The following is a 9041-nucleotide window of genomic DNA, read 5'->3' on the forward strand; positions in this document are numbered from 1 at the left end:
CTGGAGACGGCCGGTGTGCTGCGTGTCCACGACCTCAGGGTCGGGCATCAGGAAGATCTCAGGAAGTGGGGGGCGGGGTTCTGCTCCTGGGGGTAGAAGGACATCCTTCCCACAGTCCCACACTGTGTCCGAATTTGCGCTATCGCTGCCTTTCTAAAGCGCGGCTCTTGTTAGCATCAGACCCTCCTCCCTGTCCTAGAACCTCCCCGAGCCCCTGCCTCTAAGGCCCCGGCTTCCTCCGCCCTGCGTGAAGCCCTCCTCACTCACTTCACTTCCAGAATTGCGTCTGGGCGGCAGCGGCAGCTTGAACACATATCAGACGCTTGGGTTGATGAGTTGACCCTAAAATAATAACATAAAACGCTCCTTCTGTAGGAGTCCCTCTTTTGTGTCCGTGGCCGAGTTACCTGAGAGAAGAAGCTCAAGGACAGTGGATTCGCAGTCGACTCGTGACGGAGCGAGCCCCAGACACGGTGGCCTGTCCCCGTGGGCTTGCCCGTGCGAGATTTCGTAGGCAAACGGCGATCCTTTCACTCTCCTGTGGACAGCAGGACAATCGGCGCTCGCTGGGGTGCCTCTTTGTGTCGCGCACGCTGTGAAACGATTGCATCGGTCCTCCAGTCATCCATCGCGGGTGGTGGCGATGAAGTACGCGCGGCTCTTCTCTTGCGGCTGGGGACACAGAACTCCAGGACGCACAGATCCCCAGCTTTCAGTGTTAATTCATAGGGCCAGTGTAACTGGAGGCCCCCAAGAGGGGCTGTACCCACCCCCACTCTTACCCGTACTCCAAGCCCCCAATCCTCAGCACGGCAAGAGTGGATCCCAGGGCTGATTGCCAAACTTGATTCACTGACTACCATATATATATTATATATATATATATATATACCAGCCTCTGGTAACTCTTGGAAAGTAACAGTATGCTGTTTATGTTGTGTGTTTCCATAAAGCTGATTATCTACCTGGAAAATCCACATCCGGGGCACTTGCACGGCAAATTCGCCTTGATGTTCCTTTTCTTTTTACATTAAAGCGTCAATATTCTGTATTATTTCCTCTTGACTGAGGCCATTTGGATAGCATCTTTTATTGCTCAGCATAACTGCTTGGAGTCCTGTCCTGGGAGGCACACCCCAGAGACGGGGTTGGAAAGCCACAGCCGCTGATGGGGGCAATCATGTCCAAAGTGAGCCGATTCATGTTCTGGATACAAACACATAGGTGAAATCTCTGATTATTCGAGAGCTCCAAGTCACATGCTCAATAATTAGTATGCATTTTTTTTCCAGAGACAGAAGTAAGTGGTAGCTAGTCTTTGGAAACAGAATCCAGGGGTGATTTTCACATTAATCAGAAAATGGATAAAAACCGGAAGTTCACACTGGATACACAAGAAGGGCACCCGATTCTCTCTATGATTCAGTATTGAGATTCGACCGGTGAGAACTTACAGTTTGTCAGCGTGCTTATTTACTTTGTTACACATGATTTCTGTTATGTTACTCATTTTCTTGAGGGTAACCCTGAGCTAGTCAGATCTAAGTTCAAGTCTCAAAAACTTGCCCCTGCTGTGGTTTCAGCTTGAAGCACCGTACTGAGACCAGCCCAGACCTCTAGGCACCAATGCTGACCATTTGTCTCTGCAGACATTGTCTATAGGACAGACTGGAAACCCTGGGAATGACAGCCTCCTCACGGGGAGGACCACCAGGAGACCGACATGACTTCAGGATGCTCGTGGCCCATTCTGCAGCGTGCGGCAACTGGCAGGGGTAGAGTCACGGACAGCCAAGTGGTAGCAATAGGACGGAGTCCGGTGGGGCTCAGCTCTGCTCAGTACTTATTCCTGACTAATTCCTGAAGGAACTCCAGCTCCTGGTGCTCAGGTCAGGGTCGCCGTCACCACAAATACTTTACTGGGGCACAATCACCACCATGGATATGCAGAGCACGGTGCGGTCCCTGTCGCTCCACACCTGCAAGAGTTGCCGTTGTAACGCTCTTGTCTTCTTCTTTTTGTTTTTGTTTTCTTTGCCAGGGCCTGAGCACTGTCCCTGGCTTCTTTGTGCTCAAGGCTAGCACTCTACCACTTGAGCCACAGCGCCACTTCTGGCTTTTTTTCTGTGTATGTGGTGCTGAGGAATCGAACCCAGGGCTTCATGTATATATGAGGCAAGCGCTCTCCCACTAGGCCACATTCCCAGCCCCCTTTCTCCTGTCTCCTTAAGGAAGATTTCAGCTTAAGCGCCTCTCCACGCAGACATGCAAAATAATTAGAAACATCCTCCACACGGCATCAGGTCTTACCTGCAAAGCAACTGCCGCGAGATAGACAAGATGACGATCACACTTCTTTGGGGTAAAATGCTGCCATTGTCATCTTCAAGGAAATATTCATTCCCGTGAACAGATTGGAGAGTAGAGGAAGGACCAGTGGCTTGAGCATATCACTTAGGTGAACCTGCCATTCAGACATGTCGGGTCCATCCATCCATATTGTGGCTGGAAGAGAACTGAGCAGCTCGTGTCAGCCCTGAAGGGAAAGCAAGTCTAAGATGGCTTTTCTGCTCTCTTCTAAGACACACAGTCCTGGGTGCCTGGGTCCCAAGGGAGCAGGCCTTTCACCTCTGACAGCCTCCCGGTGTTAACGTGTCCAGTCGGCTGAGCAGCAGCAACCTCTTCCTAGGCCTCGGGGCCCGGCTCTGTAACTGTCCCCTGACTGGTCAGCCTGCAGGGAGGGAGGCCGGTTGGAGCTGCGCGGCTGCCTACCGCACAGCACTACGTCTCTGGTTCCGGGTGCTCACGGCACCGGCCTGAGCCCTGGCATCCAGACCAAATAATCTCCCTCAGAACGGATGGAAAAACTTCCTTTTTCAAAAATCCGTTCCTTCGAAGCACTTACTCATGAGCTTGTGTGGTCTGTCATTCTTATCTTTTTTTTTTTTTTTTTTGGCCAGTCCTGGGCCTTGGACTCAGGGCCTGAGCACTGTCCCTGGCTTCTTCCCGCTCAAGGCTAGCACTCTGCCACTTGAGCCACAGCGCCGCTTCTGGCCGTTTTCTGTATATGTGGTGCTGGGGAATCGAACCTAGGGCCTCGTGTATCCGAGGCAGGCACTCTTGCCACTAGGCTATATCCCCAGCCCTGTCATTCTTTTCTTAAAAATTATAATATCAATTTTAGTCCATCGCCAACCCAATGACCACGAAAGAACATGCTCAGACCTCGCCTGTCAGGGGACTTCAGAAGTAACCCACCAGTGTGGGTGCTGGCAAAATACAACTGGATAGAGTCACAGATTCCTTTTTCCCTTCCTTCCTTCCTTCCTTCCTTCCTTCTTCCTTCCTTCCTTCCTTCCTTCCTTCCTTCTTCCTTCCTTCCTTCCTTCCTTCCTTCCTTCCTTCCTTCCTTCCTTCCTTTCTTGATCCCTCCCTCCCTCCCCTCCCTCCCTCCCTCCCTCTCTCCCTCCCTCCCTCCCCCTTCCTTCCTTCCTTCCTTCCTTCCTTCCTTCCTTCCTTCCTTCCTTCCTTCCTTCCTTCCTTCCTTCACTCCCTCCCTCCCTCCCTCCCTCCCTCTCTCTCCCTCCCTCCCTTCCTTCCTTCCTTCCTTCACTCCTTCCCTCCCTCCCTCCCTCCCTCCCTCTCTCCCTCCCTCCCTCCCTCCCTCCCTCCCTCCCTCCCTCCCTCCCTTCCTTCCCTCCCTCCCTCCCTCCTCCCTCCCTCCCTCCCTCCCTCCCTCCCTCCCTTCCTTCCTTCCTTCACTCCTTCCCTCCCTCCCTCCCTCCCTCCCTCCCTTCCTTCCCTCCTTCCTTCCTCCGTCCTTCCTTCCCTCCTTCCTTCCTTCCTTCCCTCTTCCCTCCCCTCCTTCCCTCCCCTCCTACCACCGTTTGTTTACTATTTGCCATCCCCGAGCCCGTGTTGTTGAATATATGAGGCATACTTGCGGTGTTGTATTTTACATTCCCGTGGAGGAAATGATCAGTAGGTAAAGCACTTGACAGTGCTGTTCGTGGTTATTATTATCACACGCGGGGAAACGTTGAACGCCGATGAGCGATGGGCACAGGGGTGGGGGGAGTGGGCGTTGTCTTGCACGGCCGGCCTCCCCTTCCACGGACAGCCCCGGACCTCTTCTGGCCAGGCATGAAGCCACACAATGGCTTATTGATAGCGCGGCGCTGGCGCGTTCCCTGATACTCCAGGGCTCCGAACAGAAACACTACTGTCTTTCTCACCCTTTTCAGAGGGAAGTTGTCTTACTTATTTATTTTCCTTTGACCTTCCCAAGCATTCTATTCTGTTCAGCTGCTGGCGGCAGCAGAGTAGAGATTTCCCTGGCAAAGAACGTCTTGGTCTTTCTAACAAAAGCATACAGGCAAAATGTGTAGGAGAGGCGAGGTTAAGAATGGCTTGAGACACTGACTGTCTGGTCTTTACCGGGTGTGGCCTTCCTTTGGGGAGAGAGTTGTGTTTAGTACGTGTGGGGATGGGGTCAGCAAGATCTCCCTGTCTTAGCTGTCATAGGTTTTCCCTGGAATGCAGTGGCCCTCAGGGAGTCCCCGTGTCCCACGACGAGTCTGAGACAGAAACAGGCAGAGTCAGAAATCCCCGCACATGGATTCTACCAGACTTGTCTCTTTTTATTTTCAATTCAAGTCTATTTTGACCAATTGAGGAAGACATTAAAAGTGTGTATTTTAACAGGGTACAATGTGGCCTTTCAATACAATGTTTTAAACAGCCTAGACACACCGACGGGCCTCTTGTATTTAGAGGTTGTTTCTCTCCCTCTCTCCCCTACAGAAGCCAATGCAGAACAGTGTTTTCAGACGGGGCCACGGGGCCAGCAGAAGTCGACAGGTCCTTTGCGCGCAAGCGAGAAATCGTTGAGCACATACAGTCTTCCTTGTTAAACTGGCGGCCCATGTCGAACCCCAAGGAAGCCATCTGTCTTGAAATGCACCGGGGGGGGGGGGGGGGGGGAGCCGCAGTCTCTGGTATTTAGCAGCGGCCAAATGCCTTTCGGTGCTTTCACCTGTAGTGTTTCGTAGCGCGCTCCAACATGAATCTCACAGGTCACCTTGGTCACATGTCAAACACAGTTGGGTTCAAGTCATTAACAAAGAAAGGCAGCTGCATCTTAACCGCCCGACAACAGGTGCAGGCGTCCGGCTGAACACCTTGGGGCTGGCTCCGTGTGTCAAACGGTGTGTACATCCGTGAGCTCGGCCCTCTGCCCGGGTAGGATGGAGCTCTCCCAGGAAAGGGTGCCTGGAGGGAGGGATCTTCATCAACGCGTCCTCCTCCTCCTCCACTTTTAAAGATAAACTGTACTTGAGACGTAACAGAAAATAGTTGGTTGCAGGGCATTATTATTTTTTTTTTTTATTGGAAGGAAAACCATTCTGTGCTCCGGACTTCCCGCGTGGGCTTCGTCCGGTTGGTGGGGTTTGTTTCGTAAGTCCAGGGGGGGCTTAAGCCACTTGCAGAGCAACTCCTTCTGGCAAAGGTGCCCTCCATTCACACCTCCCTAGGTCCGGTTTAGCAAGTTCCATCTCTCCATTAACCCCTGGAAACCACAATGACTTCCTAATAGGAGTTAATTAACAAACGCTGTTGTGCCACCAAATGAATTCCTAGGAGGATCTTTGGAGTGCCCCCCCCCCACCCCCTTTGTTCTTCTCCGCACCTTCCTAGTGCTTCTCGGGGGCTTTGAATCTCAAATGAGCCGCCTAATTAATCTCCAGGGCTACCCTGTGGGATGGAAGGGCTGGACCTTATCTTCACTTCGCAGATAGGAACCGTTCGCAGGACTCGGCTGAGGTCACGGGAAAATTAGCATCCGAGTCCGAGTCCTTAGCCAGCTTCCCTCCGTCTCTCTCCCTGGACGGCCTCTTTTTAATCCTCCCGCTGCAAGATCACTGACGTGACGGCGCAGGACCGTCTGGCACGGCTGGGCTCTAACTCCCGATCGGCACGTGGGCTGGAGGCTTTGCCAGGCGTTCGGAAGCACTCGGTTTGGGGAACTGAGATGTATTCAGTCGGGGGCCATGTGTCTTAAAGAATGGCCTTTCGATCCCGTGCACAAACCCGTGTCCGCGAAAGAAATGTCACAATCCACACATCTCGGTGGCTCGGGAACTCCTGGCCCGGGTCAGGAAACGTCCCTCGGGTGTCTCTCCGTGACGGAGCGTGGGTGGAAGGGTTCTGCGCTCTCTTGTGCCGTGAAGGTTGTTGGTTGTGCGTGAGGTCGCTGCCCCGGGAGCGTTCTCTGTGCGAGTGCAGCCTTTCCCTGTGTGTGTGTGTGTGTGTGTGTGTGTGTGTGTGTGTGTGTGTGTGCGGTGGTTACGTCAGAGCAAGAGGCCCTCCTTCCCCCCAGGGAGTGAAAATGGTCACACGAGCACTGTGGATGGGGTCCAGGCCCTGGCCCCGTGGGAAGGAGCTGTCCCCGCACAGGGTGTGTGCTCGGCTCCTAGAGCAGCTGTCGGACACCTGGACGGGCAGGTCGATGTTCCAGAGTAACATTCAGGGTTCAAGCGGCCTTTGCTGTCTGCTTACGTGGGAAATCATTGGGGAGAGGGTGACCTCTTGATCCCCTCAAGGTCAAAGCTTTGAGGTCACCGCCTACTTCCAGCGAGGTGTGTCTTAGGTAGGATGCCCGCTCGGTGCAGACGTCAGAAGACTGGAGCCCCCATTCTTTCTGCTGACAAGGATACAAGATGGGAAGCCGGGCCGTGAGAGAGGACTGAAGAGTCATCAGATGTGCTGGTGACATGGGAGGAGACCTTGGGAAAGTGCACACATTGTCTGCATTCCAGAGCCCAGCCTGGTGTCTGGGGACAGGTTGCTCTGGGCCGGGTAGCTGACCCAAGGGGGGGCCCATGGGACCCTGTTAGCCAGCATGAGCAAGAGCTGCACCTGAGCGGGGTAGGTGAAGTAGGCAGTGCTCTGTTTCTTGTCTCTGCTGTGTCTGTTTGGGGAACGCAGACAATTTTCATATGGAGATCAGATAATTCTTGGCTTTCGTATTTATCAGCAACCTGAAAAGCCGCTGGTTCTCATCAATATAGCTGATTACCCAAGAAGTAAGCATTCTTTATGTTTAGAAATTTACAACCGGGGAGGAGCGGCGTGTTGGTCATGCACGTAACTTCCGAGACACAAGGAATGGTGCTGAAAACTGCCAGAGCCGATTGTTCTGGCAAGAGCGCTCTCTGTACATCATAAATCATAGAAACCTTCTGTCTTGTACAACCTTACGAGTGAGTCACACGTCAACGTTAGGAAAGCACTGTATACACATATTGAATATTTAAAGATGACAAATGGAAACAGAAATGTCATCTCTTTCATTAGTACTGAGACGGCAACCCTCCAACGCCGCTGTTTTCTGAGATGAATTGGTTGGTTATTTCACACAATGCAGTTGCACAAGTAGGCATTGATGTGAATGATGGGAGTGTGTCACACCCACAGGACTGCACCGAGGAGGTATGTGCACGGCTTGTGTTTATGCAGGCAACAAACAAGCTCTCTTCAGTGATTCACTTCATCGTGAGGGCCTGCCCTACAAGAAAGGCACCATCAGGAGACTTTCTCCTCCTCGACAAGCCCATGCACATTTCCATGGGAACTGGAGGACCCACCGATTAACTAGTTGAGAACAGTTCTGGAACTTATTAAGTAGGCTGAACTCAAGAACAAACACACAGGTTTAAATGTGATAGCAGGCTGCTTTACTGACATATAAGAAAGACAACAGAAGAGAAAAACAAAGACTCTCGGGGGCTGAAGCTCTTCCTGCTTATGTTAGGTCTGAGGAAATCAGAGCTCAGAGAAGATCACGGAATAAGGATACCGGATCTAACCATGTGCTGGACGATAGACCATTGGGCTTAACGAGCGGCATGCTCTCTTCATGGTAGAAGCAGGGGAGTTCCACCCCCCAGGTGATGGGCGTGCCTGAAATCCCAGAGGCAGGGAGCTGGACCACTGGTTACTGGACCTGTCAGTCTCGTGCTTTGAACTTGGGAGACTCTCAAGTTTCCTGCGACCCCGCCCCATGCCTCTGGTCCCATTTAGGCCCCGTCCAGCTCAGGCGCTGCCCGATGCCAGGCCTTACCCATGTCTTGGGTCTCCTGGTTCTTCTCTGGTCACCACGCTGTCCCACTTCAGCTCTCCATTGGAGTTGGTCTGGTTTTGGTATTGTTTCTCCGCTCTTTCTTCTTTGCTTTACTACTGTGCTCTTCCCATTCCCCTGCCCCGCCCCCCCCCCCCCCCCCCCCCCCCCCCCATCGGTCCTCACAGTGAAAAGAACAGGTTTGCATGCAGTGATTTCTCATCTTGCTTTTCGGTCATGGTTTTCGGAGCAATTCCTGTCAATGAGTTTCTTCATCGAAGGCAAAATGTAACTCCTTGTGTTTCTGTCTCCTAATGCCCTCTTCTTGGGATCATAGCATAAGGGCATGTTTCCGTCCGGGCTTTGCTTTTGTTTTCTTTTGCGTGTGTGCGCGTCGTGAAGGTACAATGAGTTTCACAAAATAGAAGGTGGGAAGTAAAGTTGTCGTTGAGGCAAAGACCCCCCGGGCCAGAAGACATGATGGGGACATTATTACTATTGGATGTTTGAAGGCCTCCCTCAGCCCAGAGGGGCAGTTCCGTCCGGAAGGTGCAGGTCGCTGCAGCTCTCCTGGGGACTGTCTGCTGGGTCACAATGAGTGACACAGGGACCACTTCCTGCACTTACGGGGTGTCACCTCTTGTGCAAGTCTGAGTCCTCTCTTCTTCATGGGTGCTGTGGAAAAGCCCGGAAAGGCCCAGGTTCTCTTTGGCCAGTTGGGACTGTTAGTTTCTTTGAGATAGAGCTGTTGTCAAATTGGCACTACTCAAATTCCTCCCAATACACGCTGTTCCTTCCTGGTTCACATTCCTCAAGGCGAACAGAAAGGGCAAGTGGTTTCTCAAGAGAATCCTGTCCCCGCCAGGCAGCGGTCACCCCCGTGGAGACTCTCACTCTTTCCTCCTTTATCCAGCAACATGTG

Source organism: Perognathus longimembris, chromosome 3 (assembly GCF_023159225.1).
Source record: "Perognathus longimembris pacificus isolate PPM17 chromosome 3, ASM2315922v1, whole genome shotgun sequence".
Taxonomy (NCBI): domain Eukaryota; kingdom Metazoa; phylum Chordata; class Mammalia; order Rodentia; family Heteromyidae; genus Perognathus; species Perognathus longimembris.